This window comes from Puma concolor, chromosome C1 (genome assembly GCF_028749965.1).
Source record: "Puma concolor isolate L17-30 chromosome C1, mPumCon1.1.hap2, whole genome shotgun sequence".
Classification (NCBI taxonomy): Eukaryota; Metazoa; Chordata; class Mammalia; order Carnivora; family Felidae; genus Puma; species Puma concolor.
Window position 1 is genome coordinate 15,473,616 of NC_141674.1, and position 27,777 is coordinate 15,501,392.

The following is a 27,777-nucleotide window of genomic DNA, read 5'->3' on the forward strand; positions in this document are numbered from 1 at the left end:
TTAAACAATTAAGAGTTCATTTTGACAAATTTTAGCTTTAAAACTAAAAATTCAATAGGAATGATGCAAACTTAGTTTAAGCGTAGTACTAAGTCCAAATTAATGTATATATTTCTTAAAATATCAATCATGGTTTGGCAAGTTATACATTCCTTCTCCAAATGTTCTGCAGTCTTTTAAAAAATTTTTTTATGTTTATTTATTTTTAAGAGAGACAGACAGAGAGAAAGTGTGAGTGGGGGAGGGGCAGGGAGAGAGGGAGACACACAATCTGAAGCAGACTGCAGGCTTTGAGCTGTCAGGCAGAGAGCCTGATGAGGGGCTTGAACCCACAAACCACTAGATCGTGACCTGAGCCAAAGTCGAATGCTTAGCTAACTGAGCCACCCAGGTGCCCCTGTTCTAGAGTCTTTAAATGAACATTAATTAGCCCCTAATAATCACCACCGTTTAACATTATTTTTAATAAGTAATACCTTATCTCTCTTATTCTATAGGGTGTAAAAGGCCTAAAGTAGGGGTGCCTGGGTGGCTCAGTCAGTTAAGCATGTGACACTTAGTTTCAGCTCGGTCATGATCTCACAGTTTGTGAGTATGAGTTCCGTATTGTCAGTGCAGAGCGTGCTTAAGATTCTGTCTCTTTCTCTCTCTGCCCCTCCCCATTCATGCTCATTCCTGCTCTCTCTCTCTCTCAAAATAAATGAACTAAAAACAATTTTTTAAAGGCCTAAAATATGGAAGTGACAACTGAAAATAATGTTGTAAGCTTTCATTTTTAAAAGGGGCAGTTATGGGGTGCCCGGGTAGCTCAGTCGGTTAAGCGTCTGACTTCAAGCTCAGGTCACGATCTCACGGTCTGTGAGTTCGAGCCCCGCGTCGGGCTCTGGGCTGATGGCTCAGAGCCTGGAGCCTGCTTCTGATTCTGTGTCTCCCTCTCTCTCTGCGCCTCCCCCATTCATGCTCTGTCTCTCTCTGTCTCAAAAATAAATAAACGTTAAAAAAAAAATTAAAAAAAAAAAGGGGCAGTTATGTATAAACACTGACAGTCTGAAATGGCATGGGTCAAATGGCCTGACCCTCTCCACATTCCACGAAGACACGTCATAATTCTAGCATGCTCTTCACCATAAGGAGCCCAAAACAAGCATGTAATGGTGGACTGGTACAAGCTAATCAATATCTTGAAAAATGGCTTAAAATGCGGGCGATCCAGTGACTTTTTACAACAGTGTTTCAATGTCCCCGCACCTGCTAATTGGAAATACACTATGGAGTTCACTATTTAATAGTTCAACCTAATTTTAAGCCTAAGACAGTCCAATAACCTATTTATGAACTCAAAAACCAACAAAGAAGCCCACCACAATTACTCAAGAGGTAAAAACACCCAACATTTTTTTTTAAGTAGAAAATAACCATCACCACTCCATCAAAAGGAGAAGAAGGAAGACTAGATTGCACACTGAAAAGCAAAAAAGTGCTTTGTGTGGTTTTTAATGGACTTTAGAATCATACTCTAATTTCTTGAACAACACAAAGGAAAACTAAATATCACTGACAGTTCCTTTTGAATGACTCCGTAATGAAACTGTATTAAAATTGTCAGTAGCCACAATAATGAGAGGTATATCTAAAAATATTAAAACAAATTACTCTTCAAGTAATATTGTATGTTACTGCTCAGAAGTTTGCCTTAAAAAAACAGAAACACTACTTTTATATGGAAATTTCCTTAAAAATAAAGAAGTTTATCTTACTTGAGAGAGTCCAGGGGACGATGCATGTCCCGGGGGCGTTGCCGCAAGATTTGGGTGCCCCTTGTTTATTTCATGTGCTGAATAAGGGGAAGGGGTCGGGGGTCCCGGTTGTCTTGCTACTTGTGTTACCTGTGAGGAAATCAATATTTAGTAAGAGCTTTATATTAGTAACTCAATCTCAATAAATACAGCTGAACTGGTTAATTTTTAAAACTGAACTGTCTCATAATTTATACTAAAATAAGTGCCAGACTGACTAAAGGCTTAAAATTTCAAAATGAAGCAATAAAATGCTTGGGGGGGTGGGGAAACATGACTATTACCATCAGTTTGACAAAAGATTCTTGAAGCACAATCTAAAACCAAACCTTAAAGGCAAAATTATGCTAAATGCAAGAAGGTACATTTGAAACTAAATATTGTTTAGTTTTAATATAATGCCACTTCTAGGACATTTTGTAAAAGAAACAAAAAAAGAAAACTGATTGCAAGGGGAAGGGGATGACTACAGAACGGACACAGGAGATTTCTGGAGTGAAATAACTGTTCTGTATCTTGACTGTAGTGGGGATTACATGTCTCTCTGTGTTCGTCAAAACTCACAAAACTGCACACTATAAGGTGAATTTTACATTATGTAAATTATACCTCAAATCTGAACCAAAAATGGGGCAAATTATTTATAGAGTATACTCTCATCTTTTTTTTTTTTATTTTTGGATTTTGGCTTTCGTATTAAGGTTTATTCATTTATTTTGAGAGAATCACAGACAGCGTGAGTGGGGGAGGGGCAGAGGGAGAAGAAGACAGAGAATACCAAGCAGGCTCCATACTGTCAGTGAGAAGCCCAATGTGAGCCTTGAACTCATGAAACAATGAGATGGTGACCTGAGCTAAAACCAAGGGTAGGATGTTTAACCAAGTAAGCCACTCAGGCAACCCATCTCATTTTTGTTTTTAAAACAGTACACCTAAATAAACATGTAAAGTTACATGTTTGCATATTTCTATCTAAGCCTACAATCTATGTCTAATATATATGTGTATACATGAAATACCCATGCATTTACACATACTCACAGGTATATGTCCTATTAAAAAGATGTGCAATGACTTACACCAAGATCTGAACAGAAAGCGTTACAAGTATTTTTTTTTCTCATTTTCATTTTCTAATATAGTTCAATAATCATGAACTTGTACAGAAAAATAATTAGCATATGTTTCTATGTAAACAAAAACTACATCCTTCCACTTTTTCCTGGTAATAAACTGCCCATTAGCCAATGATGATGGATATAAAACTACATTACCCAGGCCCCTTTCCAATGTCCAGCAATGAATCCCAGCCAGCTACTCTCAACCACAATCTAACCCAGACTAGCACTGACTGAAAGTTTGGCAAACCTCCATGAATGGGGGCAAATTTTATAGTCATCAAATATGAAAGAATCCATTCTCCTTAAGGTGAAGGCCTCAAATGGGGGGGGAGGGGCATGAAAGCTTTTACAATCTAGTAGAAACTACAGACCTCTCCTAGAATCATATTTTTAAAATATTTATTCAATTATTTTGAGAGAGAGAGAGGGAGTGCATGCAAGTGGGGGAAGGTACAGAGGGAGAGGGAGAGAGAGAATTCCAAGCAGGTTTCATGCTGTCACTGCAGAGCCTAATGCAGGGCTTGATCTAACAAACCATGGGTTCATGACCTGAACCAAAATCAAGAGATGGACACTTATCTGACTGAGCCACCCAAGTGCCCCTAGAATCATATATTTTTTTTAATTTTTAAAAAATTAATTTATTTTGAGCCGGGGGGGGAGGGGGGACCCGTGGGCAGAGAGAGAGGGAGACAGAGAATCCCAAGCAGGTTCTCCCCAAGTCAATGCATAGAGTCCAATGCAGGGCTCAAACTCACAAAACAGTGAGATCATAACCTGACCCAGAATCAAGAGTCGAACACTTAACTAACTGAGCCACCCAGGCACACTGGAATCATATCTTTAAATGCATAAAATATATAGGATTATGATAAAACCAATTATATTGAAATATATATATGAAAATATAAAGATAAGTTTGCGATATAGTAATATATGTTCTTTATAATATATTAAAAAATAAAAACTAATGATAGCCTGCATCCATAATTCAAAGAAATTGTAACATTCAAATTGTAACATTCCTTCTCACACCAGCGCATGCGGGCACGTGCACGCTCACGCTTTCTCTGAAAAATATGTAAATAAACATTAAAAAACCCACCCTGGGTGGTTATTTAAAAATAAATAAATAAAAATAAGTAAATATTTTTAAATATTACTTCATGTATATCATAACAAAAGTAAAATTTACAGGGGCACCTGGGTGGTTCAGTTCATTAAGCATCCGACTTCAGTTCAGGTCATGATCTCACGGTTCATGAGTTCGAGCCCCATGTCGGGCACTGTGCTAAAAGCTTAAAGCTTACAGTCTGCTTCGGATACTGTCTCTTCCTCTCACTGCCTCACCCCCACTCGTGTTCTGTCTGTTGCTCAAAAATAAATGAACTTAAAAAAAAGTAATAAAGAAAGTAAAATTTACAAAAAACAAAAAACAAAAAAACGAAAAAGCTTTACCCCACTATCAGAAGGCAACAGGACATAGGTACTGTGAAGGAGTTTACCTTGTCTCCAAAACTACAGAACAATGAGTCACAACTGCCTTAAAACCATGCCCAAAAAATGATTCCAGTTTGGGACACATATTCTAAAGAAAAAAAATCTCACTTCAAAAATTAGGAACATAAAGATATATTCAGGGGCACCTGGGTGGCTCAGTAGGGTAAGCATCCAACTCTTGATTTTGGCTTAGGTCATGATCTCACGGTATGTGGGTTCAAACCCCACATCAGGCTCTGCATTGTCAGTGCAGGGACTACTTGGGATTCTCTCTCTCCTCCTCCCCTGCTCGTGTTCACTCTCTCTCTCAAAAATAAACATTAAAAAAATTTTTTTTACAAAGATATCCAAGAGCACTACAAAGAGCAAAAAAGGCAGAAACAGCAAATAATGGGAAAATAAAGCAACATAAGTAAACAAAGGACATAAAAAATATATAAACTTGGGCTGTTATCAATAGAAATTGATATGTTAAATACTCAGGAATAAAAAAGAAAAACATACACTATTCGGAACTGTAAAGAAATTCTTCTATATACTAACAAACATGGGGAAAAAAACACATCAATGATTTCAGATAAAGGTTAGTGTTCATATGGTTTGTTTTTCCCTGAAAACTCTTGAGTGTGCTTTTTTAAGAGTACTGTATCAGCCAATAAAATACAAATGTTTGAGAGAAGAAGAAAATGCATTTTGCCAAAGCCGTAAGTATTATGCTATTACTACATTAAAAATTTCCTTATACGGGAATGCAAGCTGGTACAGCCACTCTGGAAAACAGTATGGAGGTTCCTCAAAAAACTAAAAATAGAACTACCCTACGACCCAGCAATTGCACTACTAGGCATTCATCCATGGGATACAGGTGTGCTGTTTCGAAGGGACACGTGCACCCCCATGTTTATAGCAGCACTATCGACAACAGCCAAAGTACGGAAGGAGCCCAAATGTCCATCGATGGATGAATGGATAAAGATGTGGTGTGTGTATACATATGTTATTCGGCAGTCAAAAAGAACGACATCTTGCCATTTGCAACTACGTGGATGGAGCTGGAGGGTATTATGCTAAGTGAAATTAGTCAGAGAAAGACAAAAATCATATGACTTCACTCATGTGAAGACTTTAAAAGACAAAACAGATGAACACAAGGGAAGGGAAACAAAAAGAATATAAAAACAAGGAGGGGAACAAAACAGAAGAGACTCATAAATATGGAGAACAAACTGAGGGTTACTGGAGGGGTGAGGGGGGGATGGGCTAAATGGATAAGAAATGGGCATTAAGAAATCATTGTTGCACTATATGCTAACTAACTGGGATGTAAATTTTAAAAAATTAAAAATAAAATTAAAAAAAATTTTCCTGGGGCGCCTGGGTGGCGCAGTTGGTTAAGCGTCCGACTTCAGCCAGGTCACAATCTCGCGGTCCGTGAGTTCGAGCCCCGCGTCAGGCTCTGGGCTGATGGCTCAGAGCCTGGAGCCTGTTTCCGATTCCGTGTCTCCCTCTCTCTCTGCCCCTCTCCCGTTCATGCTCTGTCTCTCTCTGTCCCAAAAATAAATAAATGTTGAAAAAAAAATTTTTTTCCTTATAAAGCAAGCACCAATGAAAAACAACCTTCATAGGCAAATATCCCTAAGGTGTATATCCTCTGCCATTCTTAAACAGCTAAGCCAAACTGCAGGAATCCTTCAGTACTGTATTTTGGCACTCCCTCCCAAAATTGGATGTTTCTACTAATAAAAGCAAGCCAAAGAAAATAAATCTGTATAAAAGTAATAGGAGAGGGGTAGTGGCTGGTTCACAGCACTGGCATGTCTCAGCCCATGGGTAGGAGTGAAGGACCAGAGAGGAGGTCCCAGAGACCTGGGGAGGGGAGGACAGGAACAAGCAGGGCAGGGTGACCAGGCTGCCAGTGTGTTCAGAGAGCACAGAAGCCATCTCAGGTCCCAGCCTAAAACCCTCCAGGGTCTGTGGTCTGCAGAAGGGCCCCCTCTGAAGAACCTCTAAAGGAAATAAAAATGTTCACATAGGCAGGCATTATCTACAAATAAGGAAGTAAAAAGGACAACTGACTGAATTTTGGAGGATAACAAATCACCCCCAACTCCCCACCAGAAAAAATTTAAACTAATGCTGTGGACTCCTTCGATAGTTTGCCTCTGAGAGAAACCTTCAAAAAAAAAAAAAAAGAAAGGAAGGAAGGAAGGAGGAAGGAAGGTAATAGGAAACGCACAAAAATCATATCCTTCTAAACAATTTTTCCTAGAAACAAGCTGCTATATGCAATAAATCTCTGACCTGCAATTACAACTCTATTCAACGGGAAAAGACTATCACAAGTGTCATACTGCATTACACGCTATGTTTGCTTCTACCATATTAGAGTTTAATATCTTTGCAAGGAAGAAGGTATACCAGCTTCAATTAAAAATTATACCAGATAGGGCACGTGCATGGCTCAGTTGGTTAAGTGTCTAACACCTGGTTTGGGTTCAGGCCATGATCTGATGGTTCATGAGATCTAGCCCCACTTTGGGCTCTGTGCTGACAGCCAGAGCCCGCTTGGGATTCTCATTCTCTCCCTGTCTCTGCTCCTCTCCTGCTCGTGCGCACATGTGTGCTCTCTATCAAAATAAATAAATAAATAAATAAATAAATAAATAAATAAAGTTATTCAAGATGTAAGCAATTAACACAACCCCAACCCAAGGAAATGGCACAAGACTAATGAGGTTGTTGGGGTTAAAAACTAAAGTTACATAAAACTTTGAATACTTCTTTCAAAATATTCCTAAATTAAGGATTATTGAACCTTCTAATCTCTGGCTAAAGTTTCTTCTCTCTGGCTAAATTATCCCATTTCAGACCTTATTGTTAAACTCCATGTCCTTCAAAGGTAAAGGGAAGTTTTTATAGAATGAAAAACAAAAGTTTCCCCATTATTTCAAACATATTACTACCATCTCAATTATGGATGCAGGAAAGACAGGTATAAAATAGCTGATTATGACAAATACTTAACCAATCACAAAGCTAAAATGATTGTCTTTCACATAGTATTAATCCTAAGCAAAATTAATCAAGAATTTCTTCAAGTGCAGTGTGTGTATTGAAGTTTAAAAGGTATTAAAACAAGGGGGCATCTGGGTGGCTCAGTCAGTTGAGCGTCTGGCTTCGGCTCAGGTCATGATCTCTCAGTTTGTGAGTTCAAGCCCCGCGTCAGGCTCTGTGCTGACAGCTCAGAGCCTGGAGCCTGTTTTGAATTCTGTGTCTCCCTTTCTCTCTCCTCCTCCCCTGCTTGTGCTCTCTCTCTCTCTCTCTCAAAAATAAACATTAAAAGGTAACAATAAGCTCAATAAGCTTTTGTATTTTTTTTTTTTTTTTTTACAGATACAGTATTTTTGCATTGGCAATAATGTGGAGGTCCTCGAATTCTCGCCCATTTGCTGGTGAAAATGTACATTTGTACAACCACTTTGGGACAGGCTACAGTAACCATGAAAACAGGCACACCCTGTGCCGCGACTCCCCCATTCCTACCTATACCTCTATGAGACAAAGGACAACGTGTGACAAGGTACACGTACAAAACTGTTCATGGTCGTACTGCTGTTAGTAACCCAAACTGGTAAATAACACACTGTGGATTAACAGAAGAATGAAATCAATAAGGCAATATTTCCCTATGTAGAATTCAATGAAAAACTAAAGCAACTCACTACAATCTGGATGATTCTCATTAACACAGAAGAACATTCACAAAATGATTCCCAAAGAGTTTCAAAACAGAAAACACTTGACTAAATTAGTTTAGAAATGCATAAATGGATGGCAAAACTGTCAATAAAAGCAGGGAAATTTTTAAGGCAGATACATTACTTTGGGAAGACAGGGAGTTGTGAACAGGAAGGGCTACATACTATTTCCTTTACTTGGGAGGTGATACACGATTTCTGCTGTAAAATGATTTTAGTTTTTAGTTTTCTGCACTTTTACACATGTAAATTTTAATCCCCTACCATTCTCTAAAAAAAGATTAGAGACAAAAAAGAAGCAAACTACCCAAGGACTGGAGTAATATATTAGTTAAGTTAGCATTACTTATGTGGCTGTTACAGAGTAGAAAGTATATGGAAAAAAATATTGGCACAACACAGGAAAACTCTAGAACTATGACCCAGTGAAACCTTCAGCTCGCTAGTGAATTTCCATTCAAGATTTCTACCTTAAAAAAGTTTCCTATAAAAACAGATATATCGAGTATGCTGAACAATATGAATCAAAGGATCTTTTGAAAAGTTATAGGTAAACGGTAACAATCATGCTAACTAAGATTAGTCAGTAAGTTTATGAAGCTTATTTAGTGCTAAATCACCTGACGTGATAAAATATTCTGGCCAATTAAGAGCTATCAAACATAATCTACAATTTTCAAATAATAATTAAAATATAGAAACAATTAGGGGTGCCTGGCTGGCTCAGTCATTTAAGCATCTGACTTCAGGTCAGGTCATGATCTCACAGTTCGGGAGTTCAAGCCCCATATCGGGCTCTGTGCTGACAGCTCTCTCAAAGATAAATACACATTAAAAAGAATTTTTTTTTTGTTTAGAATATAGAAAACAGTTAACATTTCCTAAACATGATCATTCTTTTATGTCCCCAGAGGAGTGGAAATACCATGCAGGAAATACATAGGGGGTGGGGGATGCGTGGGGCAAGGTATAAGCAAGCAATAGGGAATAGAGACTATGGAGAACTAGAGAGAAAACCCACCCTTCAAAGGGTAACAGCCACACAGACATTCAGCTGTAGCCAAAGTGCAGCCATTCAGGAATTCCAGATAAGTAGTGTTCTATCTCCCATGTTTACAAGACAAACCAAAGATAAGGAGTTTTACATGAAATTTTCCTGATTTCCGAAACATTATACAAACCAAATGAAGCACATCTACACATTAAGTACAGAGGCAAACAGTGTGTGACTCTGGCTCTAGGGGTACCCTCATGATCATCACCAAATATAAACTTTCTATTTTAAGGAAGCACTCACACAGAGAGACTTGTGACTGGATTCTAGACAGGCATTGACTGCATACAGATATATTGTTAAATGTCATACACACACATATAAGACACTGTGTTTTTTATTTACTGCATACATATAAATGCCTAATATATAATATAAGCAATAAAACACACTGCTTAAAAACCACATAGTAATTAAATCTTTATTAAAGGGTTAGAAAGGAAAACTCCAAGAATCCTATCAAGTCATGTTAATGTTTTCAACAACAATTCATCTAAAGAAAAAGAGCACACAGTTTATGTCTGAGAAGCAATCCTAACTTTTTTATACTAAGATAAAGTTTATTCACTGAAGTCCTCTAAAATCATTCCAACAGCTGTAACGCTCACATGGAAATGACCAAGTTCAATAAGGGGTAGACTGGAAAGATTCCAAAGCTTTCCTTAATTGGCTACTTTCAATAACATGATCCTCTAGCAACTGAATGGGTAAGTAGTTTTCCCCCTTACTTTTTCATATCATCCTAGTATTTCCTTCGAATCATTTATTTCCCACTATCTCCAAGTATTTATTTATTATGGATACTGGGAAATAAAAGCTGGCCTACTCAACTTAAAAGAAGCACTACAGTAGATACTGGAAAACTTTATTTAGTATTATGACACTTTTCAACTTCTCTCTGACATTATCACCACCAATGCCCACCCACCATTAAGAAAGAAAGAGAGCTGGGGTGCCTGGGAGGCTCAAGTCAGTTAAGCGTCCGACTTGGGCTCAGGTCATGATCTCAGGGTTCATGTGTTTGAGCCCCAGGCAGAGCTCTGTACTGACAGCTCAGAGCCTGGAGTCTGCTTCAGATTTTGTGTCTCCCTCTCTCTCTGCTCCTCCCCAACTTGCAATCTGTCTCTCTCTCACAAATGAATAAACATTTTAAAAATTAAAAAAAGAAAGAAAAGAAAAGAAAAAAGAAAAAGAAAAGAGAGTGTAGGGGCACCTGGGTGGATCAGATGGTTGAGACTCCAACTATTGGTTTCGGCTTGGGTCATGATCTTGCAGTTTTGTGGGTTCGGGCCCTACATCGAGCTCTGTGCTGGTCTGTCCCTCCCCCACTCGCACTCTGTCTCTCTCAAAATAAATATAAATAAACGTTAAAAAAGGAAGGCAGGAAGGCAGGAAGGCAGGCAGGCAGGCGGGCAAGGAAGAAAAAGTAAATGACCGTCTTCTCAGCTACACCCAGAGGTTGAACCATACGAAATTTCAGATATTCAAGTATTTCTGACATTTTAAAAGAAGCCAATTTTATGATTCAAGTTATACTTAAATATTGAAGCAGACATATGTTGTCATAGGCAGTTCTACCATAGACTTAAAACAGTAGGTGGGTGGAGGCATTACTGTGAGACAGAAAGGATTAGAGAGAGAACAGTGCAGAAAAAAGTAAGTTTCAGATGCCTATTAGACATCCCATTGTAAGGGATTCATACTCAGTTGAGTATATGAATCTAAGCTCGAGAGAGGAGTCAGGGCTAAGGAGGATAAATTTAGAGGTAGGTTCATCATCAAAGTTCCAGACAGTCTCTAAGCTAAGTATAAAACTAGCAAATGAAAAAATTTGAAATTTATAACCTGGGGAGGCAAAAACCAAAGCAAAAATTTATTTCTGGACCAATTTGGTAGTGTTAATTAGTACATACACAAGAAGTGGTCACTTTCCCCATGGAATCAACATGGTTTATTTATCTGCTTATAATTTTAAAAGAAAAACCAAGCTTCTCATATAATAAATCAGTAATAAACTAAAATTAAAAAAAATCAGAACCTCAAAGGCAAAAAAGGTGACTGACACAATTTCAGCTGTCCTAGGATCAGTAAGGATCTAGTATCGCAGGAAAGAGAAAACAGCAAGATTTTTTTTTAGGTTGGCTCAGTATTTTTTAATTGAGGTATAATAGACATAAAACAATTTTTTTCAAAAATATTGGGTCTGCTGGTGTTAGAACAGAATATAAAGGACAGGAGACATACCACACAGTAATTGTAATACAAACCAATTTGATACGATTCCTAATTTTACCTCCTTTGTAATACAGTCAACACTAAGCTTCAAAGTTGTATTAGCCACTGTATTAAGATACAAAGAAAGATAAAATAACCCTTATTCTAAAGTAGCTCAAACAGAAAGAAGTCACGGGTAAATAAACGAATCATGTGATAAATGCTATTTGATATATATTTAAAGTATTACTGAAAACCAGAAGTAACCAGGGCTGAAACTCTGGAAAGGTTTGGTGACATCTGAGTGGCACCCTGTGAACTAAAAAGCTTCAGTTCAGACCAAGAATTAAAGACAGTATATTGAAAAGAAAATTAATGGGTACAGAGGTAAGAAGGTAAAACATGTCCCACAAACAGGCAAGGGTTCTCTTTGGGAAGGGTTTATGGAGGAGAGAGAGGTTAAGTAGAAAGAAAAGGGGTTGGTACAACCGCAGCCTGATTTTAGAGCCAGACTGTGAAAATCTTTCTAAGGTTTTCCTTACAAAACCTTTCCTTTCTAAGATATTTTGTTTTGTTTTTAAAAAATTTTTAATGTTTATTTTTGAGAGACAGAGAGAGACAGAGACAGAGACAGAGACAGAGACAGAGACAGAGACAGAGAGAGAGAGAGAGAGAGAGAGAGCAGGGGAGGAGCAGAGAGAGAAGGAGACACAGAATCCAAAGCGGGCTCCAGGCTCTGAGCTGAAGCTAGAACTCACGAACTGTGAGATCATGACCTAAACTGAACCCGGATGCTCAACCGACTGAGTCACCCAGGTGCCCCCAAAAGTATTCTTTTTTTAAAGTGCACAACAAAACTACAAGACACATGTCAAAATGAGTGCAAGACCCTTTCATAGCAAGAATATAGGCCATTTTTTTCCCCTCTTAGATTCTTCTGAGTTTCACTTATTTCTAGCAGATACACAATTTTATAGTGAACAACTGTGTTTTTTAAAACTTGACAGGTTACCACATTGACCTATAAAATCCTACTTAAGCCAATGAGGAAGACAAGGTTCACGTTATCCTCTCTACCCGTTGCCACTCAGAGCAGTCAATGATCACTGTGATTCTCATGGCCTGTTTGTCTCCTTGGAGTACATATGGAAAAGGACAGAATGTAACAAGCACTTATGACAGTGCTTGAAAACAAGTGGCCGCTCAGACCACTGAGTATAAATTCTGTATTATTAATTCCACCAAATTTCACACTACCTAAATTTGGCTCTTTGACAGTAAACCTGATTTAGAGTATCAACTCATAAAGGCCAGGAACAACTCAGGTGGCCAGGGCTGCCTTACAGAACAAAGGAATCAGGTTAAGATAACAAATAGATTTTAATTTCTTTCATTGTTAATCACAGCCTGGACAACTGCCATAAGATTTCAAAGTTCTGCTTTTGGAAGGGAAGACTGTAGCAGAGTCGAGAATTGCTGAGTCGCTATAATGTACACCTGAAACTAATATAAGACTGTAAGTGAACTGTAGTGGAATTAAAAGGAAAAAAAAAAAAAAAGATTCCAAGGTCCTTTCTCAACTCACCAGTAAAACCTTAATCAATTAGAGATAGCTGTCTTGGGAAAAATTACAAAGTGGTAAAGAATATCTGTTCTACTAAAAGATAATCCAACCATTTAGTAAAACTATCTTCACATATAAAAACTAATTAACTCTTGGGGCACCTGGGTGGCTCAGTCAGTTGGGCATCCGACTTCGGCTCAGGTCATGATCTCACCGCTCATGAGTTCAAGCCCCACGTCAGGCTCTATGACAACAGCTCGGAGCCTGGAGCCTGCTTTAGATTCTGTGTCCTATTCTCTCTCTCTCTCTGCCCCTCCCCCAATCTCTCAAACAAATAAATGTAAAAAAAAATTTTTTTCTTTTTTTTAAAAAGGAGGGGGCGTGCCACCCAGGTGGCTCAGTCAGTTAAGTATTTGATTTGGTTTTGACTCAGGTCATGAATTCACAGTTGGTTCTGAATTTGAGTCCCACATTGGACTCTGGGCTAGAAGCACAGAGCCTGCCTGGAATTCTGCCTCTCTCACTTCTCTGCCTCTCTCCCGCTCCCTATCTCTCTCCCTCAAAAATAAATAAACAAACATTAAAATACAGAAAATTTTAAAAAAAGATAAAAGATAAAAAGGGAACTAAATTAAGTGGAAATTAAACATGTCCATGTCTATCCAACCTTACAGTAAAAAATGACCTTGCTATTCATGCCACCAATTTCACAGGGGTAAGTAAATCTATGTTTGAAATAATATTTTCTTTTTCCTTGAAATAATTACAACTCCATTTACCACACAAGTCCAATTTCATATGACTCATTTTATTTTAAATTGGTCCCTATCAGTTCTTTTATTTTTAATAGTACATAGGATGCTTTGTGAATGGCCCTGAAGGCAATATCCAAGAGTTTAATGAAACACATTTTTGGAGTTCTCTAACATTAAAGGTCTTGATTATTGTTTCTTCTATTTTCTTATCTGAGAAATTCAAAAGCAATTTATAGGTGACATTTAACAACAAAACAACTTTTTTTGTATCTTTAAGGTGAATCCTTCTTTTGAAGGAGAAAAGTCAAGTAAGTAAATATTAAATAATATTTTAATTAGGTATGTGATTTAATATTTAATGCAAAATTGCTCATTAACAAGGTATCCTAACTTTCATAAATGTAATTACTCAGCAGATACCAAGAAAAGCAGAAAAACAGACCTAGAATTTTTAAAAACCAGGGTATAAATAATACCCACAATCTTATGAGTGAGGGTCCTTGCATTCTCATAAAACTTCAATAAACATATGTATAGTTTCTAACTTCCCTGCTCTGAAAAGTAGATCCATCGCTTTCATCATGTGATCAAGAGTCCTGGGGTATCTGGGTGGCTCAGTCAGTTAAGCATCCAACTTCGGCTCAGGATGTGATCTCAAGGTTCGTGAGTTCAAGCCCCGCGTCGGGTTCTGTGGTGACAGCTCAGAGCCTGGAGCCTTCTTTGGATTCTGTGTCTCCCTCTGTCTCTGCCCGCCCCTGCCACGCTCTGTCTCTCTCTCTCTCTCAAAAATAAATAAACCTTAAAAAAAAAAAAAGGAAAAAAAAAGTCCTGATCCTAAAAAAAAGTTGAGTATTGAATTTACTGCTTTTAACCTCATCAGTGAGAGGTTAACAAAAAGAAGGCAGCTTCCCACACACTAAATGTAGTACTTCACATGAACTGTGAAGACCTATAGACCTGTATTCAAATTATACATCTTTAAGTCCACTTCCTTATTTATAAATGAAAAGTTGTCCTCAGGATTATTAAACAGTGCAATGCATGTACAGCACTTAGCAGTGCCTGGGACACAGTAATCGCTCAATAAATGCTAAAGATCCATCTGAATTGAAATCCTGCCTTTATATACACTAGCTAGAGAAACTTGGGCAAGACTCTTCAACTCTGTGCCTGCTTCCCCAACTAATAAAAGGGACATGATTATACTTACCTCATACCTTTGTTATAAGCATTAAATGAGAAGATACAAGTACAGTGCACAGAATAGTGTCTGGTGCATAGTAAGTGCTTAGTAAGTGTCACATCATCAGTAAGTGATAATGAAGAAAATGTTCTATAACTATTCTATCAGTTTTCTCATGGTCAACTCCTCTGATCAGGTTTGGTGAATTTTTGTATGTATTTCATGACTTATTACATCATGGAGCAGTACTATCATCATCCACTTTAAAGGACTTAACTGGAATATGTTCACTTATCCCCACTTCCACTAAGACCCAGTCCAAACCTTCTGCCCATTCATCTAGCCATCTTCTTCCTCTGATGAACAGTTACAGTCATGCTCCACTCTTCCAAGTACTTCTTCCTAATGAGAAGCCATGATAACTCTACCAATAAATGTTACTTGCTATTTACTTACATATACTTGTTCTAATTTATATGGTCATTAATGGGTCCTTCTCATTTTCCAATATGTACATAAAATAACATTTTAACATCATGCTGGTAAAATGAGAACCCTTAAAGACAAGAATCACAGTATCCACCATCATTTTCCGTATTATCTTTTTTTTTTTTTTTAAAGTAGGCTCCATGTGGAGCCAGTGTGGGGCCTGAACTCACAACAGTGAGATCAAGACCTGAGGTGAGATCAAGAGTTGGACGCTCGACTGAGGGAGCCACCCAGGTGCCCCTGTCTACCCCTATTATCTGACACAAAACCTTGAACACAGTTTTCATTCAATAAACATTTACTAATTTAAATCTGTCTCAATTATCCTGTATAACTCTGCCACATTACCAATATTTAAGCCCCAATACCAAGCTCCCAGAGGCCAGAGGCTTTTTCAGTTGTATTTATAATGCTACAGTAGGGGCACGTGGATGGCTCAGTCAGCTAAGCATCTGATTTCGGCTTAGGTTGTGATCTCACGGTTTGTGAGTTTGAGCCCCATGTTGGGCTCTGTGCTGACAGCTCAGAGCCTGGAGCCTGCTGCAGATTCTGTGTCTGCCTCTCTCTCTGCCCCTCCCCGCCTCGCACTCTGTCTCTGTCTCTCTCTCAAGACTAAACAAACTTTTTAAAAAATTCTACAGAAGGGGCGCCTGGGTGGCGCAGTCGGTTAAGCGTCCGACTTCAGCCAGGTCACAATCTCGCAGTCCGTGAGTTCGAGCCCCGCGTCAGGCTCTGGGCTGATGGCTCAGAGCCTGGAGCCTGTTTCCGATTCTGTGTCTCCCTCTCTCTCTGCCCCTCCCCCGTTCATGCTCTGTCTCTCTCTGTCCCAAAAATAAATAAACGTTGAAAAAAAAAAAATTAAAAAAAAAAAAAATTCTACAGAAAAGAAACTTCAAACATGTTTTAAATATTACAACAAATAAACAACCCTATTCTGTATTTAGAAAAGAAAGGAAATAGAGAAAAAAAGACTCAATCCAATTGGCAGGTACATTTTTTTAATGACTGCTTATTTTTGAGAGAGAGAGAGAAAGAGAGAGAGAGAGCGAGCAGGGGAAGGGCAGGGAGAGGGAAACACACAATCTGAAGTAGGCTCCAGGGTCTGAGCTGTCAGCACAGAGCCCGACACGGGGCTCAAACCCACGGACCATAAGAGATCATGACCTGACCCGAAGCGGGCCACATAACCGACTAAGCCACCCAAGCACCCCAACAGGCATAATTTTTAACAACAACAAAATATAGCAGTAAGAGCATCAGCCTTTCCTAAGTACAGTATCTGATACTGACTATGGGATTTACTTAAAGAAAGGAGGGTGATGTTAGTGACAGGTAAGAATGAGGTTTTTGGGTTTTTTTTTAATGTTTATTTATTTTTGAGAGAGAGAGAGAGACAGAGCACAAACAGGGGAGGGGCAGAGAGAAAGGGAGACACAAAAACTGAAGTGGGCTCCAGACTCTGAGCTGTCAGCACAGAACCCGATGCGGGGCTCGAACTCACGAACTGAGACATCATGACCTGAGCTGAAGTCGGACGCTCAACCGACTGAGCCACCCAGGCACCCCAGAATGAGGTTTTTTATAAAAGTAAAACTTTCGGGGTGCCTGGGTGGCGCAGTCGGTTAAGCGTCCGACTTCAGCCAGGTCACGATCTCGTGGTCCGGGAGTTCGAGCCCCGCGTCAGGCTCTGGGCTGATGGCTCAGAGCCTGGAGCCTGTTTCCGATTCTGTGTCTCCCTCTCTCTCTGCCCCTCCCCCGTTCATGCTCTGTCTCTCTCTGTCCCAAAAATAAATAAAAACGTTGAAAAAAAAATTTTTTTTTAAAAAAAATAAAAGTAAAACTTTCTGAAGATGTTAGTAAAAGGTGAGCCCAAGAAGAATAAGGAAATGATGAAATATATTCAGTCTTGGATAGCTTATACATTTTTATAATATTCAGTCCAAGGTGATCTCTCAAAATAATATAAGGTTCAGGGCTTGTTGGCTCAGTCACTGGAGCATCTGTCTCTTGATTTTGAGTTCAAGCCCCACGCTGGGTGTAGAGTACTTAAAAAAAAAAAAATAATGATACAAGGCTTACACTCAGCTGACTCTATGATCCAGCAATCCCACTTCTGAGTATACATCCAAAAGAAATGAAAATAAGATCTCAGAAAGATAACTGCACTCCATGTTTACTGCAGCACTATTCACAATAGGCAAGATCACAGAAACAACTTCAAAACCCGTCAAGAGATGAATGGATAAAGATGTGACGTACACACACACACACACACACTATTACTCAGCCATAAGAAAAAAGAAGTAAATGTGCCAATTGCAACAATATGAATGGGCTGTGAAGGCATTATGCTAGGTGAGGTAAGTCAAACAAAGAGAAACACTGTATGATAGTACTTCTATGTGGAACATGAAACAGTCAAAACTCATAGAAATAAAGAATGGTAGTTACCAGGGGCTGGGGATTGAGGAACTGGGGAAATGTTGATCAAAGGGTACAAATTTGCAGTTAAAGGATGAATACATTCTGGGGATCTAATGCACAGCACTGTGATTATACTTAGCAATATTATATTATACACTGGAAAATTGTTAAAAACTAGATTTAAATGTTTTCACCACAAAAAAGAAATGGTAATTATGTGACATGATGGAGTTGTTAGCTAAGGTAATTGTGGTAATCATATTGCAATACGTAAGTATATCAAATCAAAAGGTTGTATGCCTTAAATTTGTAATGTTACAAGTCAATTACATTTCAATAAAAAAATAAATTACTTGGAAATAAAAGTGACACAAACCTTAGCTCATCTGACTACCTTTCTATAGTACCAATTTCGGTAACTTTTTTCCTAATAATTTATAAAAATAGGATAATAATCTCTAATTACAATAACTTCTGGACAACATTGTTAAAATTATATTATTGTGAACAAAAATTCTGCATGGAATTGCTAAAAATAAAACAATATGTCTAACAATATGGCAGTGACCAACTAAAAAGAAGAAATATAAAACAACACTATTTAACACGTGGGTAATGACACTACGTCTTTTATCCCCTAATTTTGCTAGGTTTCTATAAGGTACCTTTATTAGTTTATTAAAGGAAAGAGCTTACTTTCCTATTGTAATTTAGACATTCCAAAAACTATCTTGTGCAGTAAATCCTGAAGTCTTAAAAGCCGCATTATTAAAATGGAAAACACAAACATTTCATCTACCCTAACATTAAGCTTGTTTAGGTATCACTTCAAAGGCATCGTAAGAGTAGTCAGTAGTTGGCTGGTTCTTGTACCAGTGGTAAAAGTCGAGTGGTGATGGTGGCAGTAGTTGCTGCAAAGAATCTGAATGATGCTTACATACCAGGCTTTACCAGTTTTAAATGGATTTGTCTTACTCAACTTACATAATGACCTTTTGAGATGAATGTAATAATTATCTTCATTTTACTAATGAGGAAGGAAACTAAGGTACAAACAACTTAACTTGCTCAATGAGACACAGCTAGCTGCTCATGTAAAAGCACCAGGAACTGAATTCATCTGGTATCATCCCGGAGCCATTTAGCCACTTTTAACCACTATCCATTCTGCTGCCCATGTAAACCGTGAATTCCAACTCATCGACTAACACAGTAAGTATCAAAGTATTTTTATAATTTAAATCTTAACATGTCATATCCATACATGAATGGCTCCAGCATGCCAAATAAAATACAAATGCCTGTTCAGAACCTTACAAAATTGGCATGATCTAGACTCTGTCACCCTCTAAAACTGGTTTCCAATGATAACCACAATCTATTTAAATTTCAATTAACAAAAATTAAATAAAATTGAAAATTCAGCTCCTCAGTCACACTAGACATGTTTCAAGTGCCAAACGGGCATATTTTTTCTTAAGTTTGTTCATTTATTTTTGAGATAGAGAATGAGCAAGCACACGCAAGTGTGCACACAAGGAGGGAAGGGACAGAGGGAGGGAGAGACTCCCAAACAGGCTCCTCACTGTCAACACAGAGCCCGACAAGGGGCTCGATCTCACAAACCCCGAGATCGTGACCTGATCCAAAATGTCTAACAACATGGCTTCAACGACTGAGTCACCCAGCTACCCCTGAACAGACATGCTATTAACAGACGGCACCAGTTCTGAGCCTGCCATCTTGTGCTGTCTCCAGAGCACTGAGCTTCCCACTACCAGGAGAGCTCTACTCTTCTACAAACCTTACTGTGCAAATCTGTTTGGGAGATTGACAAACTTCCTCCCTATCCATTAAGGACTGAATTCTCCTCATGGTTCAGATATCTTAAAATGCCACCTTCTCAGGCTCATACCTAATTATAAATTACTCTTTCATTTTATATCATGTATATCTCCATATCTCCTTCAAAGCACTTACTATAATTTTTATTAATTTTTACTTTCATATCAATGTTTTTCTCCTATTCAACAAATACCAGCTGGATTGTTAACAATTTTAATAACGTTGCTAACATTTAGGGAGAATCGAAATCTGAGTTGCTCAGCAGTGCAATTATTAACATTTTGGGCTGGGTAGTTTTTGTTGTGAGGCTATCTTTGCACTTCGGGATGTTTAACTGCATCCTTGGTCTCTAGCCTTCAACTGTCACAAACATTCATTCCCTTCTCCCTCCCCACCCCCATCAAATTGTGACAACCAAAACTGTCTCCAGATATTGCCAAACGTCCTCTGGAGGGAAAAGCATCTCCAGTTGAGAACCCCTGACCTAAATACTTCCAAGTGATTAAAGAATTCTGAGTTGAACATTAAATCAAAGGCCAAAATTTAAAAAATAACTAAACACCAACAAATTGGGATAACCTAGGTAAAATGGACAAATTCCTAGAAACACAAAATCTACCAGGATGAAATCATGAAGAAACAGAAAATCTGAATAGATGAATAATTAGTAAGGAAACTGAATCAGTACTCAAAACAATTACAAAACCAAAAGCCCTAGACTTTATGGCTTTATTGGAAAATGCTACCACACATGGAAAGAAGAACTAATACCAATTCTTCTAAAACTTTTCCTTTTTTATTTCAATATATGAAATTTATTGTCAAATTGGATTCCATACAACACCCAGTGCTCATTCCAAAAGATGCCCTCTTCAATACCCATCACCCATCTTCCCCTCCCTCCCACCCCCCATCAACCCTCAGTTTGTTGTCAGTTTTTAAGAGTCTCTTATGCTTTGGCTCTCTCCCACTCTAACCTCTTTCTTCTAAAACTTTTCCAAAAAAGTGAAGAGGAGGAAATACTTCCTAACTCATTCTATGAGGTTAGCATGATATTGATACCAAAGCCAGATAAAGACACTATAAGAAAACTATAGACCAATATCTCCTACAGGTATCAATGCAAAAATACTCAAAAACAAACAAACAAACAAAAAACACCCTAGCGCCATCAGGGTGTCTCAGTTGGTTATGCATCCGACTCTTGATTTCAGCTCAAGTCATGATCTCGTGGTCCTGAGATGAGCCTCTTGTTGGGCTCTGCACTGGGCACGGGGCCTGGTTATGATTCCCTCTTCAGGGAGCCTGGATGACTCAGTTGGCTAAGCGTGAACTTCAGCTCAGGTCATGATCTCACAGTACGTGGTTCAAGCTCCAAATCAGGCGCTGTGCTGACAGTGCGGAATCCACTTGGGATTCTCTCTCTCCTCCTCTCTCTCTGCCCCACCCCCCAATGTGCGCACGCACATGCTCTCTCTCTCTCTCAAAATAAACAAACAAACAAAAAAATCAATCTGTGTAATATATCACATCAACATGAAGGAAAAAACCCACCTGATCATTTCAACTAATGCAGAAAAAGCGTTTGACAAACTTTACCGTTTCATGACAAATACGACTCAACAAACTAAAAAAGGAAGGAAACTACCTTAGCATAATAAAAGCTATATATAAAAAACCCACACCAAATATTGTGCTCAATGGCAAAAGACTGAAGCTTTTCCTCTAAAATCAGAAACAAAGCAAGGATGCTTGCATTCACCACTTCTTTTCAACACAGTAATGGAAATCCTAGCTGGAGCAACTGGCAAGAGAAAGAAATAAAAGACAAACTGAAAAAGAAGCAAAATTATCTGTTTCAGATGATACGATCTTATATGTAAGACAACCCTAGGGATACCACCAAAAAACTCGCAGAACAATAAACGAATTCATTGAAGCAGCAAGATATGAAGTCAACACACACAAAATCAGGTAAATTTCTATACATGAACAGTGAACTATCAGAAAAGGAAATGAAGAAAATGATTCCATCTACATTAGCATCAGAAAAAATAAAATACATAGGAATTAACCAAAGAAGTCAAAGAATTCTACAGTAAAAACTATAAAACATGACTAAAAGAAATTAAAGACCTAAATGAATGAAAACACATCTCCTATTCATAGAGTACAAGACCCAATATTGTAAGATGTCCCTACTGCTGAAGTGATCTACAGATCCAATGTAATTCCTACCAAAATCCCGATGTTTTTTTACAGAAATAGAAAAATCCATCTTAAAATTTATATGGAATTTCAAGAAAGCCCAAACAGACAAATCAATCTTGAAAAAGAACAGAAGGACTCAGTTTCTTTTTTAATTTTTTTTTAATATTTATTTATTTTTGGGAGACAGACACAGTGCAAGAAGCGGAGGGGCTGAGAGAGAGAGAGAGAGAGAGAGAGAGAGAGAGAGAGAGAGAGAATCTGAAGCAGGCTCCAGGTTCTGAGCTGTCAGCACAGAGCCCAACGCGGGGCTCGAACCCATGAAGCGCAGGATCATGACCTGGGCCAAAATTAGATGCTTAACCAACTGAGCCGCCCAGACACCCCGACGGACTCAAACTTCCTGATTTCAAAACTTACTACAAAGCTATAGAAAGCAAAACGTGTGGTTTTGGCATAAAGACAGACATGTAGATCAACAGAAAAGAATAGAGAGCCCAAAAATAAATACTCGCACATATGCTCACATGATTTTCACAAAGAGCCAAGACCGTTTAATGGGAAAAAGACAGTCTTTTCAACAAAGGGTGCTGGGAAAACTGGAAAACTACATGCCTTGAAAAAGAAGGAAATTCTGATACACACTACGATACGGATGAACACTGAAGACAGTAGGCTAAGTGAAATAAAGCAGTCACAAAAAGGGGCGCCTGGGTGGCTCAGTCGGTTGAGCGTCCAACCTTGGCTCAGGTCATGATCTCGCGGTCTGTGGGTTTGAGCCCTGCATCGGGCTCCATGCTGACAGCTCAGAGCCTGAAGCCTGTTTCAGATTCTGTGTCTCCCTCTCTCTCTGACCCTCCCCCATTCATGCTCTGTCTCTGTCTCAAAAATAAATAAACGTTAAAAAAATTAAAAAAAAAAAAAAAACGGTCACAAAAAGATAACTACTACATAACTCCACTTACAGAAGGTATTTCTAGTAGTCCAAGTCATAGAGACAGAAAGTAGAGTGGTGCTTTCCAGAGACTCAGGGGAGGGGAAAATGAGAAGTTGTTATAGAGTAGTGGCAGTTGTTGTAATAGGCAGTTTCAGTTTTAGAAGATGAAAAGACTTCGGAGGATGCATGGTGACAGTGGCTACATAACAATGTGAAAGTATTTAGCAACACTTAACTCTATGCTTTAAAATGATTAAGATGAGGGGCGCCTGGGTGGCTCAATGGGTTAGGTGTCTGAATGTTGGTTTCAGCACAGGTCATGATCTCAAGGTTTGTGGGATGGAGCCCCACATTGGGCTCCCGGCTGATAGCACTCGGAGCCTTCTTGAAATTCTCCCTCTCCTCTCTCTCTGCCCCTCCTCATGCATGTGTCTGCACTTTCTCTCTCTCAAAATAAATGAATAAACTTTAAAAAACTAACATAAAATAAAATGACTAAGATGGAGAAGCGCCTGGGTGGTTCAGCAGGTGAAGTGTCTGATTCACATCTGTCTCTTGGTTTCGGTTCAGGTCATGGTCTCACGGTTTGTGGGTTCAAGCCCCACATCAGGCTGCATGCTCACAGTGCAGGCAGAGCCTGCTTGGGATTCTCTCTCTCTCTCTCTCTCTCTCTCTCTCTCTCTCTCTCTCTGCCCCTCCCCTGCTCGCTCGCTCTCTCTCTCAAAATAAATAAACATTTAAAAACAAAAACAAAAAAAAAGAGCACAGCTCTTGAACTTGGGGGGGTGTACAGATAAATAAGTGAGTAAACAAACAAACAAACAGTTTAAAATATAAAACAGGGGTGCCTGGGTGGCTCAGTCAGTGGAGCATCCAACTTCGGCTCAGGTCATGATATCACGGCTTGTGGGTTCGAGCCCAAAGTCGGGCTCTGTGCTGACAGCTCAGAGCCTGGAGCCTGCTTCAGATTCTGTGTCTCCCCCCATGTGTCTCTGCCTCTCCCCGGCTCATGCTCTGTCTCTCTCTGTCTCTCTCTCTCTCTCAAAAATAAACATTTAAAAAATTAAGAATAAATAAATAAAATATAAATGTATTAGGATGGTAAATTTTAAGTTATGTATATTTTACCACAATTTTATTTAAAAATAAGGTACTATCTAAATGTGATTTCCATCTTTTATTTAAATTTCAAACACAAGAATCTGGATTTCTAACTATGGTCACCTATCAGCAATGCTACTGGAGAAAAGTGACAAGAATACTTGTAAAACTACCATGTTCTTACAACCACATCCTTTTTGTCACAACAATCAGGAAAATTTTATTCCTTCTCTATACTCCATAATGTAAAAATATTAAATAGGAAAAAAGAATAAAAGGCTTTTAAAAAGAAACTTATAAAACATTTCCGATTATTACATTCCTACAACTGAAAATGGGTACACAATTAAACGTTTGCTAATTTTATAAATGAAATATGACATCATGATTTCACCAATGTTAAACATTCTTAGTCACTTAACCTGCTAATTTTCTCTTTTGTGAATTGCGAAACTGCACTTTTGACCTATCAAGTTAGAATGAAAATGAGAACACCTGAAACTCAAGACACAATGAAATGGAAACACTCCTATACTCTACAGCAACATAACCTGCCTTAACTATGTAATATGTCAAAAACATTAAGTATCTTTACACTGTGTTTATGTAAGGCTACTTTTGAAAAATCTTAAATAGGAAGTAATGCTATTTAAACGGAGACAAAAATATACATACATATATGTGTATGTATAAATCACAAAATTATTTAAAACAGAAAATAAAGTGCTTAAGCCCAACACTGGTTTTTAAACGTACAGATTATGCAAATTAGGGTTCACCTCACTGACATGCTACAAACTAACGTTTATAATGTTTGCATTATGTGTTAACATGTCGTATTTAAACAACAACAACAACAACCAGGGTCCCTCGGTGGCTCAGTCAGTCGAGCGTTGGACTTCAGGTCAGGTCATGATCTCACAGTTCATGGGTTTGAGCCCCACATCAGGCTTGCTGCTGTCAGCACAGAGCCTGCTTTGGCTCCCCTGTCCGTGCTCTCTCTCTCTCTGACCCTCCCCCTGCTCGCACTCTCTCAAAAATATACATTAAAAAAAAAAAAAACCAAATTGTATAATCATATGATTTATATTATGTTCAATAAAAACCAAACTCCAGGGGCCCTGGGCGACTCAGTCAGTTAAGCGTCTAAGTCTTGGTTTCAGATCAGGTCAGGATCCCATGTTTTGGAGGTGGAGCCCACATGGGGCTCCTGGGCTGGGTAGGGAGCCTGCTTGGGATTCTCTCTCTACTTCTTTCTATGCCCCTCCCCAACATGTGCTCTTTCTCTCGCTCACATATATATAAATAAATTTTTTTTAAAAATGTATCCCAGGGGCGTCTGGGTGGCTCAGTCGGTTGGGTGTCCGACTTCAGCTCAGGTCAGGATCTCACGGTCCGTGAGTTCGAGCCCCGCGTCGGGCTCTGTGCTGGAGCCCGTTTCAGATTCTGTGTCTCCCTCTCTCTCTGACCCTCCCCCGTTCATGCTCTGTCTCTGTCTCAAAAATAAACAAACATTAAAAAAAATTTTTTTTAAATAAAAAAAATAAATAAAAATGTATCCTTAGGGCGAAAAAGAATACACTGAACATGTGACTATCACAGCCCTGAATTTTAAACCTTTAGTTTACTTTTTCTAAAATAATAATAATAATAATAAGTATAAAGGTTACTTTTTCTCCCAAGAACAAGCTACTGATAAACACAGCATGGAAATATATTGAAACAATCTGAGTGACAAAAGGAAAATCAAAAAACAAAAGCCAACCAGTACCTACTACGTTATTCCTTTTCCTATTATACTTTTTAATAAGTGTCTTGAGAATGAGTTCATCATTATACAAAGCAGACCAATGGCGGGGTGAGGGGGGAGGGATGGAAAAGAAAGATTAGGAAGAAGGGAGGGAAGTTAAGAATGACGCATATGTTAATTTTATCGATTGTGGCAAAGGTTTTCATGGGGGTATGTTAAACCTAACCACATTATACACTTTAAAGAGTATACTTTAAATATATTTAAATCACAGGCACTATATATGCTGTATATCAAATATATCTCAAGAAAGCTGTTTACAAAAATAAAGTCTACGTAAATAAATCATCAGCTCAAGTGGTGTATTTACCATGGGGAAAAAATGCATTGTTATTCTGTGCTGGATTACAGGACAATTAAGTAGATGTACATCTCACTAGAGTGTTGATCAACCCACGCTAAATTTTGTCTCTGTGCAGCTATCTCCATTGACATGTTGGGCCAACTCAGTATTTATTAGTGACTTGAAAACAAACATAAAAGTATGATCTTCTAATTAGATGACACAGAACTATAGGATGACAGAAACAAGACTTTAAAAGGATAAGCTGGCTGAAAAGGATTATGAAATGTTATCGCAGTAAAGAATAATTCATTCAGATTTAATTATTTATAGGAATTCTGCAAAAGCAGTTAATAATACAACTCTTATAATCTACCAGAATATGACTGCTGCTTTTTGTAGTCATTATTCCAGAAAATTCCAGTTTATTTCTGCAATTATATTAAAAATACTGGCTTACTAGTCATAAAATCTAATTTCTCTAAAGAAAATATGAAGCCAAAAACACACACAAGATGGTAAAATTTCAGTTTGTTTTTCATAAGTATGCTAATTGAGAGAGTTATTCATGAATATATTTCAAGTTACTGGCTCATTCCTTCAGTTTTGCCATTTCTTCTCTACCATGTAATATATACCTCTCTTACTAGAGTTTAAAAAATACTGGCTCTATTCTTTTTTTGTTCACATAATCAATCACTCTAATATAATAACGGTTAATAAGGTATAATAACAAAAGTATCGCTCCCATCCCAGAGAAACATTCCAGGGAGAAACTTATATAAATCAGGCTTAAGTAAATAAATAAATGATAATCAAGCTAAAACATGTAACTGAGTCCTCCTTTGGATACTTCTTTGATTATCAGCAGAAAACTTACTAAAATGGCTGGCATAAGCGCATAAAGCCTGCATATCAGACACAAAAATGTAAAGTCTTTGATTGTATAATTGTTTAAGACTGGCCAGGATTCATTTTTTTGTCGTTCAAGGAATTCAACCAACTCAATTAAAGTGACATATGGGCACCATGTGACAAGGCAGGAGGAGGTGAAATGAGGGTTAGCCTTTATTTTATGACACAGAAACGATGCTAATGGACCCAGACGCTAGAGAAACAGTGACCAATACGTAATCTTGGGGTTGAGAAAAGGGGGAATTAAGAATGTCAGAGCAGCTGGTCAGCCAGTCTCCTACTCATTCAGTTAATGTGCACAACACTGTAAAAGCAAGGCAGAAATTTAAATTGCTATGAATGGAAACTGATTAAAAAAGTGAAAACTGCCATATTTTAAGGTAACTTTTTATTGCCTAAAATAAAATCCCTCATCTTTCCAGAACAGGCAGTATATGTAATTGATGTACCCACTTTTTTAACTGATTGAAGGACTACATATATAACAGTAGCTTCCAACAGTAAAAGTCAACTTTGATCTAAGTAAAAAAATAAATTCAAAACCTTTGTTCCAAAACATGACATGTAAAATTTGTAGCAGGCACTGTGCTGTCACTCACAAGATAATCTTCTCTCCAAAGTACTAAGTTTACAAAGTCACATGTCTTCATTTATGAGGAGTTTCAAAAACATGTCTATACTTTAGCTCAGTAATTTCATTTCTAGAACGTTATTCCACAAAAATAACCCAAAATTCAGGAAAGACTTTAAATTCAGTAAGTTATTTCTAATAGGAAATTTAGAAACAACCTAATGTTTAACTTCTCAGCAAAATAATGTT

At 38.1% G+C, this 27,777-nt stretch overlaps 1 protein-coding gene across 38 annotated transcripts in view; it reads right to left on the reverse strand.

Annotated features, from left to right (window-relative positions):
- Positions 1 to 27,777, reverse strand: part of EIF4G3 (eukaryotic translation initiation factor 4 gamma 3) — a 315,852-nt gene that overhangs the window by 200,767 nt on the left and 87,308 nt on the right. For 33 of the 38 annotated variants that reach the window (XM_086715917.1, XM_086715928.1, XM_086715927.1 and 30 more), the window contains one exon: positions 1,758 to 1,886. The exons of the other annotated variants lie outside the window; for them this stretch is intronic. The gene's annotated coding sequence lies outside the window, so the exon portion shown is untranslated. Of the gene's footprint in view, positions 1 to 1,757; positions 1,887 to 27,777 lie in introns of those variants that run through there. 38 annotated transcript variants of the gene reach the window in all.